The sequence below is a fragment of the Tachyglossus aculeatus genome, chromosome 23, assembly GCF_015852505.1.
Source record: "Tachyglossus aculeatus isolate mTacAcu1 chromosome 23, mTacAcu1.pri, whole genome shotgun sequence".
Lineage (NCBI taxonomy): Eukaryota > Metazoa > Chordata > Mammalia > Monotremata > Tachyglossidae > Tachyglossus > Tachyglossus aculeatus.
Window position 1 is genome coordinate 28,772,970 of NC_052088.1, and position 22,217 is coordinate 28,795,186.

At 42.8% G+C, this 22,217-nt stretch overlaps 1 protein-coding gene across 8 annotated transcripts in view; it reads left to right on the plus strand.

The window, feature by feature from the left end:
* The window catches only part of CAST (calpastatin), a 142,117-nt gene that overhangs the window by 58,603 nt on the left and 61,297 nt on the right, over window positions 1-22,217 (plus strand). The window lies entirely within an intron of this gene.

Here is a 22,217-nt window from a genome sequence, read left to right on the forward strand (position 1 = left end):
TGTCTGTTGTTGTATTGTACTCTCCCAAGTGCTTAGCTCAGTGCTCTGCACACAGTAAACGCTCAATAAATATAACTAAATGAATGAATGGCCTGAATCAACACTAAAGGAACCAAATTCAGAATTTCTTAGTATGCAGGTATGTGATACAGTGATACATTGTTCATTCATTCAATTGTATTTATTGAGCGCTTGCCGTGTGCAAAGCAAAGCACTGTACTAAGCACTTGGGAGAGTACAATATAGCAACAGACATAGTCTTGCCCGCAGCATGCTTAGGCAAGTCCCTTATCCTCCCTAGATCTCAGTTCCCCCATCTGAAAAATGGGGGTAGAGTACCTTCTCTACCCACCTCTTAGACCGTGAGCCCCTCATGGGACAGGGGCTGAGTCTTTTATGACAGCATATACCTACCCCAGCATTGATCTCATAGTAAATGCTTAATAAATTCCAGAGATAAGATAACGCAGTTGGGATGAGGACAGGAAGGGCTTATTTTAAGGATCCAGGCATTGGATCAAAGGAGAGCTGTGGCAGTGAAACCACGTTTGGGTTTGATATGGGGAAGGTGGAGCTGGAGGAGGAGTTTTCGACAGACAGAACACTTGCTGCTGTGAGAGGTGGGACCAGTGGTGGGAAGGAGGATTAATAATGAGGAATAATAATAATATCATTTAAGGGCTTACTATATACTAAGCCTTATTAAAATCCCATCTCCTCCAAGAGGCTTTCCTGGAATAAGCCCTCATTTTTCCCTGCTCCCTCCCTTCTGAGTAGCCCTTGCTCTGGATTTGTGCCCTTTATTCACCCCACCCTCTGCCCCACAACACTTATGTTAGAACAGTGCTCCAGAGCTTAGAACAGTGCTTGGTACATAGTAAGCACTTAACAAATATCATCAATAAATATGATTGAATGAATGAATCATTATTATTATAATCTCCATAATTTATTTTAAGGCCTGTCTCCCCCACCAGACTGCAAGCTCCTTGTGGGCAGGGAACGTGCCTACCATCTCTTCTATCTTGTACTCTCCCAAGCAGTCAGTACAGTTCTGCACATGGTAATAATAATAATAATGATGGTATTTGCCAAGCACTTACTATGTGCCAAGCACTGTTCTGAGCACTGAGGTAGACACAAGATAATCAGGTTATCCCAAGTGGGGCTCACAGTCTTAATCCCCATTTTGCAGATGAGGTAACTGAGGCACAGAGAAGTTAAGTGACTTGCCCAAAGTCTCAGATGACAAGTGACGGAGCCAGGATTAGAACCCATGACCTCTGACTCCCAAGCCTGGGCTCTTTCCACTGAGCCATGCTGCCTATGTGCCAGGGTTCTGCACAAAGTAAGCGCTCAATAAATATAATTGATTGATTAAGCACTGGGCTAAATAAAAGATACAAGATAGAGAAGCAGTGTAGCCTAGTGGAAAGAACAAAGGCCTGGGAGACAGAAGTCCCGGGTTCGAATTCTGACTCCATCACTTCTAGACTGTGAGCCCACTGTTGGGTAGGGACTGTCTCTATATGTTGCCAACTTGTACTTCCCAAGCGCTTAGTACAGTGCTCTGCACACAGTAATCGCTCAATAAGTACGATTGATTGATTGATTGTCCACTGTGACCTTGGGCAAGTCACTTAATTTCTCTACACCTCAATTACCTCATCTGTAAAAGGAGGATTAAGACTGTAAACCCCATGTGGGACATGGTTGTGTTCAATCTGATTTCCTTGTATCTACTCCAGTGCTTAGTACAGTGCTGGCCCATAGTAAGCATTTAACAAATACCACTCAAAAATAAAATATTCAGATTGGATGCAGTCCCTGCCCTGCATGGGGCTCACAGTCTAAGTATGAGGGGGAAGAAGTATTGATTTCCAAATTTATAGCTGAGGAAACAGAGACACTGAGAAGTTAAATGATTTGCCCAAGGTCACACAGAAGGTATTGAAAGTACATAATAATAATAATAATAATAATAATAATAATAATAATAATAATGGCATTTGTTAAGCATTTACTATGTGCAAAGCACTGTTCTCTCCTCAAGGAGCTCTTTCCTGACTAAACCCTCCTTTGTCCTTCTCCTACTCCCTTCTGTGTTGCCTTGAGTTGCTCCCTTTATTCATCCCCCTTCCGAGCCCCACAGTACTTATGTCCATATCTGTAATTTATTTATATTAATGTCTGTCTCCCTCCACTAGACTGTAAGCTTGTTGTGGGCAGGGCATGTATCTGTTATATTGTACTCTCCCAAGTGCTTAGTAAAGTACTCCGCACACAGTAAGCGCTCAATAAATACAACTGACTGACTGGTAAGAGGAAAGGATAGATGAGGATTTACATTTTCTTACCGAAAGACTTAGTGGTTGATGAAGGTTGTTGCAGAACAACTGGTGAGATTGGAGAAAATTTTCATTCAATCGTATTTATTGAGTACTTACTGATAGCACTAGGTTTGTTTCTCACCCTGGAATGAGTAGAAATTGCTTTCTGTGTTATAATCAGTCTCTTAGAGCACTATTTAGAAATGTTTTTCTGTCTGAAGTACAATGTAAAATAGAATACCAGCTTTTGATAGTCTCCTAAACATTGAAGCCTCTCCATTAAATTGGAATGGGGAGTACAAAGAAAAGGAGTTCCTATAAAGATAAAAACTGTGACATTTATTAAGCTTTTTACTGTGTATTTACCCCAGTAAAGGGATTTTACCTTGTGCTTAAAAGACTACACAGTCCTTCCCCAATTGGGCTCAAACATTATCTCATCCTCAGTTTTACAGACGAGGAGTTTGAGGCTCAGAGAAGGTAAGTGACTTGCCCAAGATCATACAATAGACCAGTGGCAGAGCAGGAATTTGAACGTAGAGTAGCCTGATTCCCAGTTCTTTGCAATTTTCACTGGGCCCTGATGCCTCCTTTATGCTTTTTATTTTCAGTCTTCTGGGTGACTACCCCATCCAGAGCTAAAAATGGGTAGTTATGGTTGTATCTTCAGATTTATTCTCATTTTTCAGGTGGCATCACCAACCTTTTTGCAAATCTAATATATCTTATGATTATTGACTGAACTACTGCCCACCTTTGTATGTCTAGGTGATTTGGGGGTAGTTATCCGTGGAGTAATCACTAGTGCTTATGTCTTAACACGAACTGAATGTAGCTACTTTAAAATAACTCAACAGTGGCCTAGTGGAAAGAGAACAGGAGTGGGAGTCAAGAGGACTCTGCCCCTTGTCTGCTGTGTGACCTTGGACAATTGAGTTCACTTCTCTGGGCCCCAGTTACCTCATCTGTAAAATGGAGATTGACTGAGAGCCTAATGTGGGACATGGATTGCGTCTAACCTGATGAGTTTGTGGCTACCCTGGCATTTAGTACAGTGCCTGGCACATAGTAGGTGCTGAACAAATAGTGTGTGTGTGTGTGTGTGTGTGTGTGTGCTGCAGTCACTGTCCAAGCTTGGAGTTTGTCTTGGTTGATGAGTTTGATTTATGGCATCCCCTGTGAACCAGTCTTGGACAATACCATTTGGGATGGTAGTAGTTTTCATGATGTAGTTTATTTCTTCTTTGGCTTGTAGAAAAACTTTTAGCCTAGAGATGTGGTTCTCAAGGAATAGTTTGCCGGAGTGGAATACGGCCTAGTGGAAAGAGTACAGGACTTTTAGTGGACTCAGATTCACATCCCACCGCTACCTCTTTTGTGTGTTGGGCAAGTCGGTTCATTCTCTGTGTCTCAATATTTTTATTTGTTAAAAGCGGGTTTAAGTAGTTGTTCGCTCTCCCCTTTAGGCTGTGACCCCATTCGGGACAAGGGATTGTGTCCAATCCGACTTTGTGTCTTCCCTAGTGCGTAGCATGGTGTTAGGTACATAGTAAGTGCTTACAAGAATCACTATAATTTGGATTCTGTGACCACCTTGAGAGCCATGATTCTCCTACTCTTTGGCCATGATAGGCTTTACATATACATAATTTATTTTAATATCTGTTTCTCCCTCTAGACTCTGAGTTCCTTGGGGTAGGGAACACATCTACCAACTCTATCATATTCTCTCCCAAGCACTTCGTACAGTGCTCTGCACACAGTAAATGCTCAGATACAATTGACTGAATATTTGCAGCCTCCACAGTGTTTGGATGAACTGTACTTTCCAAGCACTTAGGTCAGTGCTCTGCATGCAGTAAGCGCTCAATAAATACAATTGAATGAATGAATAATGGCATATTTTCAGTATTCTGCCGGTAAATCTTTGAAACATTAAAGATGTTAAAATAATAATAATACTAGGTGTGGTCATTGTTAAGCACTTACTATGTGGCAGTCACGGTACTAAGTGCTAGGGTGGATACCAGCAAAGTCTGCGTCCCGCTTGGAGCTCATAGTCTTTTAATCCCCCATTTTACAGATGAGGTAACTGAGGCACGGAGAAGTTAAGTGACTTGCCCAAGACCATGCAGCAGACAAGTAGTGGAGCCAGGATTAGAATTCATGACTTTCTAACGCTCAGGCCCATGCTCTGTCCACTAGGCCATGCTCCTTTTTAAAATGCACTCAAAGATTCACTCTCATCTGTTCTCTGTCTGGTCTGAAGTTGGTTATTGTGTCCACTTTCTGGGCCTCCTGGGTATCCAGTGATGTCAGCATTTGAGAAACGTTGATACTGGACTCCACCTCCTCCCCTCGTGTCCCTTCTCAAAACTCTCTACTTCTTTCTAAATCACTTCACCTATGAAGTGTAGTTGAAGTGCTCAAATATTGATGGAGCAAAATATTAACTAACCGAAAGTCCTGTTGGGATTCAATCTGAAAACCTTCCATTCTTTTCTGCCAAGCAGTGGGTTTTTATCAGTGGCCTTGGCACTGTGTAGGTGCCGGACATGCTGACAGACAAGTTATGCTTGGCCCAGGGAATTTATCACCTAACTGCTTAAGTGCCAATGTTGCTCATTACACTCTGTACCCGGCGGGAGTGCGACAAGGAAACACCAGCTATGCTGCAGAAATTGCTCTACTCTCTTCCTTCTCACAGATTCTTTTTTTTTTAATGATATTTGTTAAGATCTTACTATGTCCCAGGAACTGTAGATTTAAGATAATCAGATTGGACACAGTTCCTGTCCAGCATAGGGCTCATAGTCTTAATCCCCGTTTTAAAGATGAGGGAACTGAGGCACAGAGAAGTGAAGTGACTTACCTAAGGTCACTTACCCAAGTGGTGGAGCTGGGATTGGAATCCAGGACTTTCTGATTCCCAGGACTGTGCTCTTTCCACTAGGCCACGCTGCTTCCTGATTCTTGGTTCTGCTGTCTAAACCCAGGGCTGGCCACCGTTCTGGGTAGGAAAGTCCATTGTGTCCCTTATAGGAGGGACTTGAGTCACTGAGGGGATGTCAATCAGTCACTATTTACTGAACTACATACTGTGTGCAGAGCACTGTGCTAGCACTTGGGAGAGTACAGTATGATATATTTGGTAGGCATGTTTCCTGCCCGAGGAGCTTACGGTCTAGAGGAGAAGCAGCTTATACTATAGGAAGAAGCATGGCCTGGTGGAAAGGGGCCAAGCTTGGGAGTCAGAGGACCTGGGTTCTAATCCTGGCTCCACCACAACCTGCGGCGTGACCTGGGGCAAGTCGCTTCACTTCTCTGAGCCTCATTTGCAAAGTGGGAATGGATACCTACCTTCCCTCTTACTTAGACTGTGAGCTCCATCTGGAACCTGATGTTTTTGTATCTACCCCAGTGCTTTTTTAAAAATGTTTTTAAAATGGTATTTGTTAAGCTCTTTCTGCGTGCCAATGTATTAGTGCTGGGGTAGACACAAGCCAATCAGGTTGGACACAGTCCATGTCCCCCAAGAGGTCCGCAGTCTTAATCCCCATTATACTGATGAGTTAACTGAGGCCCAAAGAAATGAAGTGACTTGCTCAAGATTACATAGCAGACAAGTGATGGAGCTGGGATTTGAACCCCGGTTCTTCTGACCCCCAGGCCCATACTCTTTCCACTAGATCACGCTGCTTAATATAGTGCTTGACCACATAATGAGTGCTTAACACATACCACTATTAGTATTACTGCTATTTTTATTATAGGATGTGGAAGTCAAGATGCCATTAAGTTGGGGTTCTTTACTCATTTGCCAAAACTCTCTACCCATTGACCAGAAAACAGCATTAACTGTCTTCCCCCTAATTTACAAAGGAATGGGAACTTCTGAGTTGTGGAATAGGTGATGTAATTTTGTAGCCAGCTCCGTACCTGAGTCACACCTGAATCACACTTCCGTCACACCTGTGTGGCCTTTGGCAAGTCCGGGGCTCAGCAAGTCAATTTCTTCACCCTTGAAAAGGAAACATTAATACTCTGTCTCTTATCCACCTCTTGGTGTTGTCACCTAGATTATCATGCATTAGTTCTATAAATGATCTCTCTCCAGCTCTAAACAGTAAGCTCCTTTTGGGCAGGGATTGGGCCCACCAAGCTCTTAAATGCTTACATGTCTTTGATTAAAATGTGTGTGTTTTTTTTTTAATGGTACTTAAGTGCTTACTACGTACCAGGCACTGTACTAAGTGCTGGGGTAGATACAAGCTAATCAGAATGGACACAGTCCCTGTCCCACATGTCCCACAGTATTAATCCCCATTTTAAAGATGAGCGAACTGAGGCACAGAGAAGTGAAGTGACTTGCCCAAAGTCAGACATCAGATAAGTGGCAGAGCCAGGATTAGAACCCAGATCCTTCGGACTCCTAGGCCTGTGTTCTCTCCACTAAGCCAGGCTGCTTAGTTCCCGTAAATAGATGAGCTTATGTGAACTAGGCCTGGGTCTCTGCATACACTCACTCTCTCATATTGTTTATAATTAGACTGTTCTGATGCAATTTGACTCCTGTTTATAATTAGGTTTGGTACTTTTGGTATGTTGAGTAGGACTTAGCTACTGTATTTCCTAAATATCTGAAATCAGAAACTGGTTGTCACTGCTTGAAGAGATCACCGTCTAAAAGCAGAGAAGCAGAACCTTTGAACAGTCCAAGTAGAACTTACTTCAAAACAATGAGTCTGTAATGTGTGCTGTGGTATAACAGCATACATATAACACATAATAAAACACCCACTTTTTCTACAATATGGTAGAATCTGACCCCGTCTCTTGGTTTCTCCTAATATTTTGGTGGAATGCAGATGAGTTTCAAAGAAGTCCTTGCTTAAGGCAACCTGGCAAATAGTTACTCTCCCAGAGCAACAAATGACTGACTCCAGGCCTGAAGGAAAGATTCAGGTTTTACTCATTTAGCTACCTGGATTGACTAAATATTTGGAGTGATTAAGCCTTATTAAAATCACATCTCCACCAGGAGGCCTTCCCCAATCAAACTCTTTTTTCCCCTACTCCCTCCCTCTTCTCCATCATCTGTTTGCTTGGCACTTAGTTCCCCTTTGGGCCCTTGGTATTTACTCTACCCTCAGCTCAATAGCACTTCCAGACATCTAAATTATTTATTTATATTACTGTATCATTCCCCAACTCCTAATTTTAAGCTCATTGTCTCCCTGGAGGGGAATGCAGGCTCTGTTGCATTCTCCCAGGTGTTTAGTTCAGTGCTCTGCACACAATTGATTGATTCAATCGACTAGAAATCAAATCCTGATATTTAGGCATCACTCTGTTCAATGGAGTACTAGTCCACAAATAAGTAGGAAATCAAATCAATAATATTCATTCAGTTGCATTTATTGAGCACTTACTGTGTGCAGAGCACTGTGCTAAGCGCTTAGCACTATATTCTGCTTAGCATTCGAAAACTTGACAGAATGGAATGATGATACATTATTTCACAGCAAGGCAGATTAAAAGCCTATATGGCAGTAGTATTGTCCACTCTTCATTAGATGCAGATGAGTTCGGGATCTTCCATGGGTATAACTGGAATTTTGGAGCAATTTCAGTCTCACCTTCAAGCCTCGTTTTACATCAAAGACTGGTCTGTCAACTCTGTTACATCGGACTCTCCCAAGTGCTTAGTGCTGTGCACATAGTCAGCACTCAATAAATACCATTGATTGATTACTGATACCATTAAGGCAAGGTTCATTGAACCATAACTTCCTTGAGTGGGAACATCAATTAATGGCATTTTTTGAGCACTTAACTGCGTGCACAGCAGCATTCTAGGCAGTAAGCTCGTCCTCTAGACTGTAAGCTCATTGTGGACAGAGAATGTGTTTATTGTTGTACTCTCGCAAGCATTTAGTACAGTGCTCTGCACACAGTAAATGCTTAACAAATGATTGAATGAATGAATACTAAGCTCTTGGGAAAGTGCAATACAAGAGAGTTGTTGGACATGTTTTCTCAAGGAGCTTACAATCTTGTGGGTTGATGGATGACAGCAGGATACTCCAGCAGCTGTTACTGAAATGGGGGCCAAATAGTATAAACAGAGAGGCTAGAACAACTGTTTTAAAAGCTTGGTTTTTTTTTTGTTAGGCCAGGTACTGTACTAAGTATAAGTCCTGGAGTAGATACAAGTTAATCAGGTTGGACACAGTCCATGAGGCTCAGTCTTAATCTCCATTTTGAAGATGAGGAAAATGAGGCACAGAAAAATTGAGTTACTTGTCACAAAGCAGACAAGTGGTGGAGCCAGAATTAGAACCCAGGTCCTTCTGACTCCCAGGCACGTGTTATATAGTGAAATCTAATCTCAAGCAGTGTGATCTCTGCATGGCATGCAGAAAGGCCAGGCAACAGAGAGATGAGCTGGACTTGCCAGAACCGGGATAGGGTTTGCTCTCTTAAAGCAGAGTCTTCGGGAAGACAGTCGTGCTAAGGGGATAAATTAACTAGACTAGCTCCTTATGGGCAGGGAACATGTCTACCAACCCTGTTGTACTCTCCCAGGTGCTCAGTACAGTGCTCTACATATAGTAAGAGCTCAGTAAAAACCATTGATTGAATACAGTGCCAGCAAGTGCAGATAAAATTGCATCAGTACAGGAAAGGACCATACTTATGTGTGAAGCAAAATGTGATTTAAATACTGGATAGATCTAACTGTCATTCATTCAGTGAGTCATATTTATTGAGCACTTACTGTGTGCAGAGCACTGTACTAATTGCTTGGGAAGTACAAGTTGGCAACATATAGAGACAGTCCCTACCCAGCAGCAGGCTCACAGTCTAGAAGGGGGAGACAGACAGTAAGCACCATTTTCAGTTACAGTTTGCTATTTAGATAGCATGTTTCACTTACTAACTTGTATCCAGTTCTTTGCTATCACTTTCTTAGAAGTGTTGAAGGGTGGACTGGTGAGATGGGAGCTTTGTTATAGAAAAGGATTTCATTTCTTCACCTGTGTTTTGTGCAATGTCTTGATTTTGTATAGTGCTTTTATTACCCCCATAGTACTTCAAATTATCTAGCTCATTTTTGTCCTCACAAAGTCCTGTGAGATAAGGGCAAGATAGTATTAATATCTCCATTTTGAAGATGAGAAATCTGGTACACTAATTATAAAATTATTACTATTATCTTGTGTGACCTTTGGCAAGTCACTTCTCTGTACCTGTTATCTCATCTATAAAATGGGGATTAAGACTGTAAGCCTCATGAAGTACATGGACTGTGTCCAACCTGATTAACATTTTATCTACCCCAGTGTTTAGTACAGTGCCTGGCACATAAGAAGTGCTTAACAAATACCATTTAAAAAGAGCGTAGCCTAGTTCTGGAGGGCTCTGACAATAATCTCTCCAAATTTCAGTCTAGTGCTGCTCAGACCTGCAGAGCATTATGAATTGAATGTGGTTGGTTCAACATTTTGTCTCCTTTCCAGCAAGGAAACTGGAGAGCATTCATTTATTCAGTCAATCAATCATTGGTATTTATGAATGCATATCATTGTTGTAATAATAATACCAATGGTAATGATGGCACTTATTAAGTGCTTTCTACGTGTAAAGCACTTTCTTAGCACTGGGGAGGTTACAAGGTGATCAGGTTGTCCCACGGGGGGCTCACAGTCTTAATCCCCATTTTACAGATGAGGTAACTGAGGCACAGAGAAGTTAAGTGACTTGCCCAAAGTCACACAGCTGACAATTGGCAGAGCCAGGATTTGAACCCATGACCTCTGATTCCAAAGCCCATGCTCTTTTCACTAGTGATGCAGAAGGAATTAGGAGAAGGGGAAATGAGGGCTTAGTCTGGGAAGGCCTCTCCGAGGAATTGTACTTTAAATAGGCTTTGAAGATGGGGAGAGCAATTTTCTGTCAGATATGAGGAGGGAGGGTATTCCAGGCCAGAGGCCAGACATGGATAAAGGGTATGTGGTGAGATAGTCAAAATTGAGGTACAGTAAATAGTTTGGGAATAGAGGAGCAGAGTGTGTGGGCTGAGTTGTATTAAGAAATTGGGGAGGTAAGGTGATTGAGTGATTTACAGCTGAAGACAAAAGATTTCTGTTTGATACAGAGATGGATGGGCAGCCACTGGATGCCACAAAGAGCAGAGAAACATGGACTGAATGGTTTTGTAGAAAAATGATCTGGGCAGCAGAGTGAAGTTTAGACTGGAGTGGGGAGAGATAGGGGCCAGAGAGGTCAGCAAGGAGGCTGAAACAGTAATCAAGCTGGGTTAGGATAAATGCTTGGATTATCATGGGAGCAATGTGAATTGAGAGGGAAGGGTAGATTTTAGCAATGTCATGAAGAAGGATGAACAAACAGGATTTTGGTGACAATGTGTGGGTTGAATGAGAGTGAGTTGAGAGTAGTGCCATGGTCACGGGCTTGTGAGACAGGAAAGATGGTAGTGGTGTCAATAGTGATGGGAAAGTCAGGGAGAGGATATGGTTTTGATGGGAAGATGAGTTCTGTTGTGGACATGTTAAGCTTTAGGTGATGGAAGGACATCCAAGTAGAGATGTCCTGAAGACAGGAGGAAATACAAGACTGCAGAGATGGAGAGAGGTCAGGATTGGAGATGTAGATTTTTAAATCAACTGCTTAGAAATAATAGTCGAAGCCATGGGAATGAGTGAGTACTCCACAGGAATGGGCGTAGATGGAGAATATAACTGAATCTTGAGGCACTCCTACAGTTAGGGGGTGGGAAGCAGAGGGGATGCCTGCGAAAGAGACTGAGGATGAGCGGCCAGAGAGATAAGAGGAGAACCAGGAGAGGACAGTGTCGGTGAAGCCAAGATTAGATAATGTTTCCAGGACAAATGGGTGATTGACAGTGTTGAAGGCTGCTGAGAGTTCAAGGAGGATTAGGATGCAGTAGAGGCCGTTGGATTTGGCAAGGAGATCATTTGTGACCACTGAGGAAAGCAGCATGGCCTAGTGGATAGAGCTTGGGCCTGGGAGTCTAATTCTGGCTCTGCCACTTGTCTGCTGTGTGACCTTGGGCAAGTCACTTCACTTCTCTGTGCCTCAGTTACCTCATCTGTAAAGTGTGGATTAAAACTGGGAGCCAGGGACTGTTTCCAAACCAATCTAATTGTATCTACCCCTGCACTTAGAATGGTGCCAATCACCATTGGTTAAGCATAGTAAGTGTTTAACAAATTCCACAGTTATTATTTTAATTAATATTGTTGTTGAGGCATTTCACTCTTGCCTTCAATGTTATTGAATTAATTACTCTGAGCTTGGGCCTCAAATACTTCTCCTCAGAAGTAATACTCTCAGGGAGTATTAAAAGTGTTCCCCCTCGAAATTAAAGTTGGTCATAACTGTCATTTTCTAGTTCCTGAAGGAGCAGATTCTTCCTATATTGAGTTTGGGCCTCATGAAGTTACATCTTTTCCTGTCTTCTTTCCAAGTTGTGCTGGTGCTTTTCTCCCTTTAGCTGTGGATTGCAGTTTTCAACATTTGATGTATCAAAGTATGTATTGAGAGCTCACATGTATTAAGCCAGTATTAAGCACTTGGGAGAGTACAATATAACAGAGTTGATAGACAGGTTCCCTGCTCACAATGACCTTACAGTGTAAAAGGATGTTAAGAAGGAACTCTTGTCTAGGGTAAGTGATGAAACCTTAGCTCCTATTTTATACCCATTTACAAAGGTGTTTTATATGCCTCCATGCGTTGTCAGCCACCAGCTTTCCAAGAACCAAACAAATATGGGGTTTTCGCACAAAACCTGTTGAAATACAGGGAAAGACAAGAGGAAAGAAATTCAGGAAGTAGTGTGGCCTACCGGATAAAGCATGGGCCTGGGAAACAGAGGACTTGGGTTCTAATCCCGGCTCCATCCACTTGCTTGATGTGTGACCTTGGGTAAGTCACTTAACTTCTCTTTGCCTCAGTTTCCTTGACTTCAAAATGGGGATTCATTACTTGTTCTCCCTCCTACATAGACCATGAACCTCATGTGAGACATGTCTGACCAAATGATCTTGAATCTACCCAGATTGCTTGACACATAGGAGGTGCTTAATAAATCTTGTCTTGTCTTACACTGCCGAGTCGTCTCTGACCCAAAGCAGCTCCAAGGACCTATGTCTCCCAGAACACCTCACCTCCATCTGCAATTGTTCTGGTAGTGTATCCAAAGAATTTTCATGGTAAAAATCCATAACTGGTTTACCGTTGCCTTCTTCCGCCCTGTAAACTTGAGTCTCCATCCTTGACTCTCTTCCATGCCACTGCTGCCCAGTACAGGTGAGGTTTGACTTGTAGCAGATTGCCTTCCACTTGCTAGCCAATGCCCAAGCTAGGAACGAAATGGGTAGGCCTCTGCTTGACTCTCCCTTCCATAGCCGAGACTGGTAGAGGACTGGAAACTCTCCACCTGTGCCATCCTGAAAGGGGGTTTAACAAATACCATTAAAAAATGGGCTGAATTCAAAGCATGGGTTCAGTAGGTGACTTTTGCCTAGTGAAGACATGAGGGGTTTGCATTTGTAAGAAGGGGTTGTAAAGGGATTTGAGAAGCAGGATTCCCAGAGTGAGAAGTAGAGCGTCTGGTGGCAGATATTCCTGGGTGATAATGGCTATCTATGAACCATTAGTTTATTTCATGGAGACTATAAGCTCCTTGTGGGCGGGGAACGTGCCTACCAACTCTGTTATATTGTACCCTCCCAATTGCTTAATACAATGCTCTGCACAAAGTAAGTTCTCAATAAATAAGATTGAAGAGATGGGGTTCTAAGAGCAGAGACCTCTGGCAGGGAGAGGGTGGATTCTGCTTGGTTGTGGTTGTGTTCCAGGAAGGGGAGGGATTTTCATAGGGTGGGGAGAATTTCTGGGCTGATACTAAACTGAAACTGGGTTGGAATTTGACCCTTTGTTTAAAAAATTTCACTCAAGTTATGACTGGCTTTTAGACAGGATCATAAATGAGAGCTTGCTTAGAAGTTTCTCCACGGGTCCTACAAAACGGGAAGAGGTAAATCAACTAATGCTGGTTCTTGACCTTTCTAAAAAATGAAATCCAGAAACTCAACCCTCAAAAGCCGCACTAGGGTTGGGGCCAATGTTTGGGTGAGAGTCAGGGTGAGGATCAATGTTAAATCCTGGGCTGTGATTAGAGCAGGGACTTGTGTTTGAGTCAGGGCTGGGGTTAGGATTTCGGCTGGGGCTAAGTTAAAGGTTGGGAGCTGACTGTGTCGGGGTCAGGTGCAGGGATAGGGGCTCGGTTTGGTTCATGATCCAATGCAGCCAAGTTACGGGCCACGGTATTGGAGAAAAGGGTAAGAGTTTGGGCTCCCAAGAGGTTTAATGTAAATTGGTAGAAGCAGGCATTGTGATCAATTGTATTATCTACTGCTCTATCTACTATTTTTTATGTTATTTAAGTGCTTACTATATGTCGAGCACTGCTCTAAGTGCGGGTAGGAGTTCAGCAGGCTGGACACAGTCCTTGTCCCACATGGGGCTCATGGTGTAAACTGAAAGGAGGAGAATCTAATCCCATTTTACTGATGAGGTAACGGTGGCACAAAGAAGTGACTGGCCCAAGGTCACAGAACAAGCAGTTGGAAGAGCCAGGATTAGAACACACGTCCCAGGCTCGTGCTCTTTTCTGTAGGCTTCACTGCTTCTTTGTTGAAGCCAGGAATTGATATATTTACTTTGGGTTAACTTTTAGGTGTTCATTTTTGATTCTTTGTTAAACTGTTCCATTAATGGACTATGTTTGCATAGCATTTGCTTTTCACCAGGAATATCATTGTTTGTCAAGCAGAATGATAATAATTAGCCTTGTGTTGTCTCACAATATGTTTCTACCACTATTGATTCCACCACTGTCATTTGACTAGGTGTCAGAGGGCTAGGAGAACAGTTTGTATTGTCCTGAAGGAATCTGAGTTACAAAGCCAACCCTGTCACAGTGCCTGGAAAGTTTTCCCTTAGCTTGAGAGAAAGTAGAACAAAAGGCCATACGTAGGAGATGGAAGTGTAACTATGAAACTGATGGTAAAATACTTTTGTGATGTGAATTGCAAGGTATGATGGAAATCTCTTTCACTAGGGATCAGTCAACAGTATTGATTGCTTACTTCATGCAGATCACTGTACTAAGCACTTGGAAGTATACTGCACCATGTAGTTGGTAGGCATGTTCAGATGATCTCATAACGTTTAGACTTCAGGCATTTTCAGCGAGCCTTCCAAAGGAACTCAGTATTATCACCCGTAATATTTACATGTCTTATCCAAAATTCAGAAAGTCACAAGTGCTGCCCACAAACCAGCTCTGTTGATTCACTAATGAAAACTGGTCCTCTCTGAACCTAGTTACAAGATTCATGGCCAAATAACCAAGACAGTGGCAACAATCAATCATATTTATTGAGTCCTTATTAGGTAAAGGGCACTGTACTAAGCACTTGGGAGAAAACAATATAAAAATAACTGTGGTAATTGTGAAGTGCTTACTGTGTGCCAAGCACTGTACTAAGCTCCGGAGTAGATACAAGATAATCAGGCCCCACATGGGGCTCAAAGTCTCAGTACAGGGGAGAATGGGTATTGAATCCACATATTGCAGATCAGGAAACTGAGGCAAAGAAAAGTTAAGTGACTTGCCCAGGGTCACACAGCAGGTATGTGGCAGAGGGAGGATTAAAATCTAGGTCCTCTGACTCCAAAATCCATGCTTTTTCCACTATGCCATACAAGAGACATGTTCCCTGCCCACAAGGAGTTTACAGTCTCAACTCAGTGAGAAGCTTCTGGATTGAATGGCTTTAAATTTGTGTTCTTTTTACTGACCTTTGATTTCTCCCCTCCCCCCTTCCATCCCCACAATAGCCTCAAACTTTGAAACTGTCTTCAGCATTCCTGTGCCTACAAAATCTTAAATCCTCTCCACTCCTTTATTAGAAAGGTAGCTGAGGTTTATGCATAAACAAAACTCACTGTTCCTAACTGTACAGAATGACTATTTAGAAATGTTTCAAAGGGTAGAGTGTGTCACCCCTCCATTTGGATTTGCACTCTTTATTCACTCCATCCTGTGCCCCACAGCACTTAAGTATCTATCCATAATTTATTCACATTAATGTCCATCTCCCCCTCTAAACTGGTGGTAATAATTAATGATTATGGTATTTATTAAGTTCTTAATATGTACCAGGCACTATAGGAAACATGTCTAGCAACTTTGTTAGATTGTATTATTCCAAGTGCTTAGTATGGTGTGCTGCACACAGTAAACACTCAAACTCTCTATCAATCACATTTATTGAAGGTTGGACTTTCCACCACTTAGAACAATGCTTGGCACATAGTAAGTGCTTAACAAATACCGGTATTATTATTATTATTAAATGGGGAAAAGGAGCTTCCCCACCTGCTTGACACTGGACTGGGTTGAGGAATGATACTTTAGTTTGCTGTCTCTCCCCTCAGGAGCCCCATACTCACTTGAAAGAGGTTGTGCTTCCTTCCGTCCCTTCTGAATTTTCAGGAAGGGCAAGGGGTATTTGACCCAGTAATCCGGCTTTTGGATAGTCCGTTCCCTGTCTGGTCCTGATTTGGCCTTGATTATCGTTCTATCTGGGAATGTATTTTAGGCATTGAACTTTCCTCTGTGGCACAGTCATAATGCTCAGGGTTGAGGAGTTTTGGAGGGCAATGCAAATAATAGTGGAATTGGTTAATCAGTGGTATTTATTGAGTGTTTACGGTGTGCAGAGCACTGTACTAAGCACTTGAGAGAGTACAACAGAGTTGGTAGATGTGTTCCCTGTCTTCAGGGACTTTGCAATCTAGTAGAGTGCTGTCCTAAGCACTGGAACAGATACAAGTTAATTAGACTCAATCCCAGCCCCAAGTGGAGCTCAGTTTGAAGATGATCCTCATGCATATATAATTCATACAAGGAATAGAAACTTTAAGACTATTTTCCAACCTTAAGCCACCTGTTAGATGGCTGCAAATAAGGCTGTCCCAACTGAGAGGATGAAATAAGGGAGTGGTTTGAAGAGGATGTTTATGAAGGCCAATATTTAAGGTATTTTGTTGGCTCTCACTGAGATGAGAGGTTCCTTACCAATGATCAGGCCATAAGTGGTATTTTTCTTAATGGTATTTGTCAAGTGTTTACCATGTGTCAGGCTCTGTACTAAGCACTAGGGTAGGTACAAGCTGATCAGGCTGGACACAGTCCATGTCCCACATTCATTCATTGTTATATTTATTGAGTGCTTACTGTGTGCAGAGCACTATACTAAGCACTTGGGAGAGTAAATATATATATATATATATATATATATATATACACATATATATAAATATAAATATACTAAGCACTTGGGAGAAGCAGCTTGGCTCAGTGGAAAGAGCCTGGGCTTTGGAGTCAGAGGTCATGGGTTCAAAATCCCAGCTCCACCACTTGTCAGCTGTGTGACTTTGGGCAAGTCACTTCACTTCTGGGCCTCAGTTACCTCATCTGTAAAATGTGGATGAAGACTGTGAGCCCCCCGTGGGACAACCTGATCACCTTGTAACCTCCCTAGTGCTTAGAACAGTTTTTTGCACATAGTAAACGCTTAATAAATGCTATCATTATTATTAAATATAATAATTAACAGACACATTCCTTGCCCACAACAGGCGTACAGTCCAGAGGGGCTCACAGCCTTAATCCCCATTTTACAGGTGAGGTAACTGAGGCAAAGAGAAGTTAAGTGATTCGCCTAAGTTCACACAGCAGACAAGTGGCGGAGCTGGAATTAGAACTGAAGTCCTTCTGACTCCAAGGCCTGTGCTCTAGCCAGTAGACCGTGCTTCTTCTCTTATGTTTCAGAATCTCCAGTAGGTTTCAGTATCATCCCCCTTCCCTTTACCTCCTTCCCTTCCCCACTGCACCTGTATATATGTATATATGTTTGTACATATTTGTTACTCTATTTATGTATTTTACTTGTACATATCTATTCTATTTATTTTATTTTGTTAGTATGTTTGGTTTTGTTCTCTGTCTCCCCCTTTTAGACTGTGAGCCCACTGTTGGGTAGGGACCGTCTCTATATGTTGCCAACTTGTACTTCCCAAGCGCTTAATACAGTGCTCTGCACACAGTAAGCGCTCAATAAATACGATTGATGATCCCCCAAGACCATCTTTTGGGAAGGAATCAGTTCTCACAGATGGAGTAAAATCATGATGCCTAGGCTGATCACTACTAGGATTTAGCATCCGCAGTGGCCTCAGTCCAGCTTCTCCCCTCCTTCTCTCCCCAGCTCTAGGGAACGTGAGGCATCCCTTGAATGGAGCACATGAGTTGAATGCTGCTGACTCACCCATGCTCAAGTCCCAGGAGACCCAGGGATTCTGAGAAGCAGAGAAGCAGCATGGCTTAGTGGAAAGAGCACGGGCTTGGGAGTCAGAGAACATGGGTTCTAATCCCTCCTCCTCCACTGGCCTCCTGTGTCACCTTGGGCAAGTCATTTAACTTCTCTTTGCCTCAGTTACCTCATCTATAAAATGGGGATTAAAAGTGTGAGCCCCATGTGGGACAGCCTGATTATGCTGCATCTACCCCAGTGCTTAGAACAGTGCTTGACACATAAGTGCTTAACAAATATCATCGTCATCATCATCATTATTATTATTTTTTGTTCTAACTACCAGACCTGGAACCCCAATCTTCACAGTAGGGAGCTGAGGACTCCCATAACGCTCTAGGTGGAGCTCCCTCACCCCAAAACATGGAAAACCACTCTACTGACCCACTGATAGTGGTGGGTCAGTTGAGTCTGAAGCATCATTAGGACTGCCAGGTCCTGGGAAAGATCCAATTAAAGGGTTCAGACATTCCTGATCAGTGGGCTCACAGTTCAGTGGTGATAGACACAAAAGATGCTAAAATGGGATTGCAAACATCAGTGAGAAACAGCAAACTGCAAGATTGAACATAAACAAATCTTGCTTGGTGAGAAATCTTCACACTCTTCACCATTTCCTGGCAAACAGTCATGGTCATAAACCAATTCCTCTGTCTGTGGGAATGAGAAGAGCATTACAGGAAACAGAAAATAATAGTGACAATAATGATTGTGGTATTTTTAAATGCTTACAATGTGTCAACCACTGAGATAGATACAGTATATGCAAATTGTACACAGTCCCTGTCTCACAGTCTGAGGAAGGAAGAACAGGCTTTGACCTTTCGTTTACAGATGAAGAAACTGAGCCACAGAAGAGTGAATTGACTTGCCCAAAGTCAATCAATCAATCATTCATACTTATTGAGCACTTAAGAGCACTGTATTAAAGCACTTGGGAGAGTCCAATACAACGGAATTAGCAGACACCTTCCCTGCCCATAAGGAGCTTCCTGTCTAGAGGATTGTAATGGAAATAATGTCAGAAAGCCAGGTCACAGGCAATTTCACCTGGTGGACATGTTCGCTCAGGGCCTCTGGCTGCCAAAAAGGATGGCTAGTTGTGCTTCCTTTCACCCCTGAATTCTCAGAATTAGGGATAGCCTCTGGTTCTGGCAGCAGAAAGCAAGTAGGGCCCTGCTGGAATCATTAACAAGCTTTGAAAAAGAGCACTTCTGCCATTGTACATGCCTACTATTGCCTTTGCCCCACAAAACACTTTATTTATTTGTTAATTTGTTTTACTGGGAGGCTGTGTGACCTAGTGGGTTTGAATTCCAGGCCTTCCCCTTGCCTTTAGTGTGGCTTTGGGTGAGTCACAACATCCCTGGGCTTCAGTTTTCTCACCTGTAAAATGGGGATACAATAGATTGCAATCCCTATGAGAGACAGGGATATTATAACCTCCAAAGAATCCTATTCGCTCCTACTTAGTCTGTGAGCCCTGTGTGGGACAGGGACTGTGTCCAACCTGATTAACTTGTATTTACCTCAGTGCTTAGAACAATGCTTAGCACATAATAAGCACTTAACAGACACCATTATAGCAATAATTTTATTATTATTCAGTCAGGATTATTTCTTGAGCATTTACTCAGTGCAGAGCACTGTACTAAGAGCTAAAGTTAGAAGACATGTTCTCTGTCCTCAAGGAGCTTAGAGTCCTTAGCACATAGTGCTTGAAATAAATGCCACAGTAATAATAATTATAATAATCATTAGTATTGTTACAACAAACCATTCTGAGACCTGTGAAGCCTCAGATGTTTATGTGGTTTTCTCTTCTCTCACCAGTGTCTTCACATCATTTTCCTTCTCTTCCTTCTCTGTCTTTCCTCTCTCCTTCCTTTTCTGGGCTAGACATTTCTTCTCTCTTCTGCCCTGTCTCTAGTCTCTCTCCTCATGTCCTCTCCTTATCCCTTAACATACTTAACATGATTTTGCCAACTTTTGAGGCAATTGTTACCTCTCTCTCTCTCTCTCTCTCTCTCTCTCTCTCTCTCTCTCTCTCTCTCTCGACTGGGTGTTTGTCATGGGGTGTGTGCCCAAGGGGATGTATGTATGTGTGTCCTAGTGAAGCACTGAAGGGTTAGATTTTAAATACCAGAGGCAATATGGCCTAGTGGAAAGAGAACTGGCCTGGATTCTAATCCTGGCTCTGCTGCTTGTCTGCTGTGTGAAGTCATTTCACTTCTGCGTGCCTCAGTTCCCTCATTTGCAAAACAGGGATCCAATGTCTGTTCTCCTTCCCACTTAGACTGTGAGGCCCCATGTGGCTCAGGGACTGTGTCTGATCTGATGGTATTGTATTGTCCTCAGTGCTTAGTATAGTGCTTGTCACAAAATAAGCACTTTAGAAATAGGGTAATTATTATAATTAGAGGCCCGCACCACTCCATCAAAAGGTTGATTTGTCCCAGATCCATGTCTTGCCCTGCTTTGATTGTCCACTTGGTATGATCCAGCCTTCAGAGCTCATGAGTTTGGCACTTAGGAAGGGGAGGGTTCAACTGATCTAAAGTGTTTCCAACAGTGTGCTTGGGCCATGAGTCAGCTGCAGCTATTGTACTCGTTACCAGGAAACGCTTTAATATTTATTTCCAGTCCTGAGCACGTTGTGTTGCATCAGCGACACTACACTTCCTGCCGTGGTATTTCCCTAGATCAAGTAAATGGCACCCAGCCTAGCATGTTTTAAGTGAGTTTAATTAGCTTGGGTTTGTTTGTTTTTCGGTCTTCCTTCGGGCACTGTAGGGCTCCAAGAAACAACCAGAAGTTAGGGAGATTTCCTTCTAGGGAAACAGAAATAGAAAAGTGTTGGCATGATGGTGGAAAAAAAATGCTTTCATAAAATTTTTAAAAAAGAATTCGTGGTACCTTTAAGAAAAATGCAATCAAGAGAAGTGAAAGGTATCATATTCAAAACCTGTCCCTTTATGCACATTCAAAAATAATATCCATTTAGACTAATCAGAGTAATTTGATTCAAAGGCTGTTCTTGTCAGCAACCATGAGAGTGGGTGGGTGTGGGAAAACGTCAGGGTGACATTTAGTGAGTATATTGTCATCTCAGTACAAGTCTCCTCTACACTGAGAGTTTGTTGTGGACAGGAAATGTGCCTACCAACACTCTTGTTCTGTAATAATAATAATAACATTTATTAGGCACTTACTATGTGCAAAGCACTGTTCTATCTCCCAAGTGCTCAATAAATGCCATTGATAATGCTCAAAGAATGCTTTGAGGCCCACATTGAGCACTTACACGGAGTTCTCCTAGGAGTTATGTTTCTTATGAGCCCCGCATTAAGGAAGGACTCGTGTTAGTGTAGGAACACCTCGATTGACATTGCAGTTATACACAAAACCTTTCATTCATTCAATCGTATTTATTGAGCGCTTACTGTGTGCAGAGTGTTTTCAATGGCACATCATGATCTCTCAAGATAGTAGTAGTAATAGTATGTTTTAAGCACTTACTGTAGGTTCATTGTGGGCAGGGAATGTGTCTACCAACTCTGTTATATTGTACTCTCCCAAGTGCTTAGTACATTACGAGAAGCAGTGTGGCTCAGCGGAAAGAGCACAGGCTTGGGAGTCAGAGGTCGTGGGTTCTAATCCTGGCTTCACCACTTGTCAGCTGTGTGACTTGGGGCAACTCTCTGGGTCTCAGTTACCTCATCTGTAAAATGGGGATTAAGACTGTGAGCCCCATGTGGGACAACCTGATTACCTTGTATCTATCCCAGCACTTACAACAGTGCATGACACATAGTAAGTGCTTTACAGATGCCAGTATTATTATTATTATACCCATCAATAAATTGCAGTCAAAGACACCTATTTCAAATTAGAGCATCTCTGGGACAGGAGTATTTACTGAAAGCTCCTCCATTCGTCTCTAAACTCCTTGAGAGTAGGAACTTCATTTTCAACTTCTATTTTGTTCCCCCAAGTAACTTGTCCACAGATAAGCCTTCTCTCTGATCTCCCATCCTCGTGTCTCTCCTCACTTCAATCCATACTTCATGCTGCTGCCCGGATTGTCTTTGTCCAGAAACGCTCTGGGCATGTTACTCCCCTCCTCAAAAATCTCCAGTGGCTACCAATCAATCTGCGTATCAGGCAGAAACTCCTCACCCTGGGCTTCAAGGCTGTCCATCACCTCGCCCCCTCCTACCTCTCCTCCCTTCTCTCCTTCTCCAGCCCAGCCCGCACCCTCCGCTCCTCTGCCACTAATCTCCTCACCATGCCTCGTTATCGCCTGTCCCGCCGTCGACCCCCGGCCCACGTCATCCCCCTAGCCTGGAATGCCCTCCCTCCCCACATCCACCAAGCTAGCTCTCTTCCT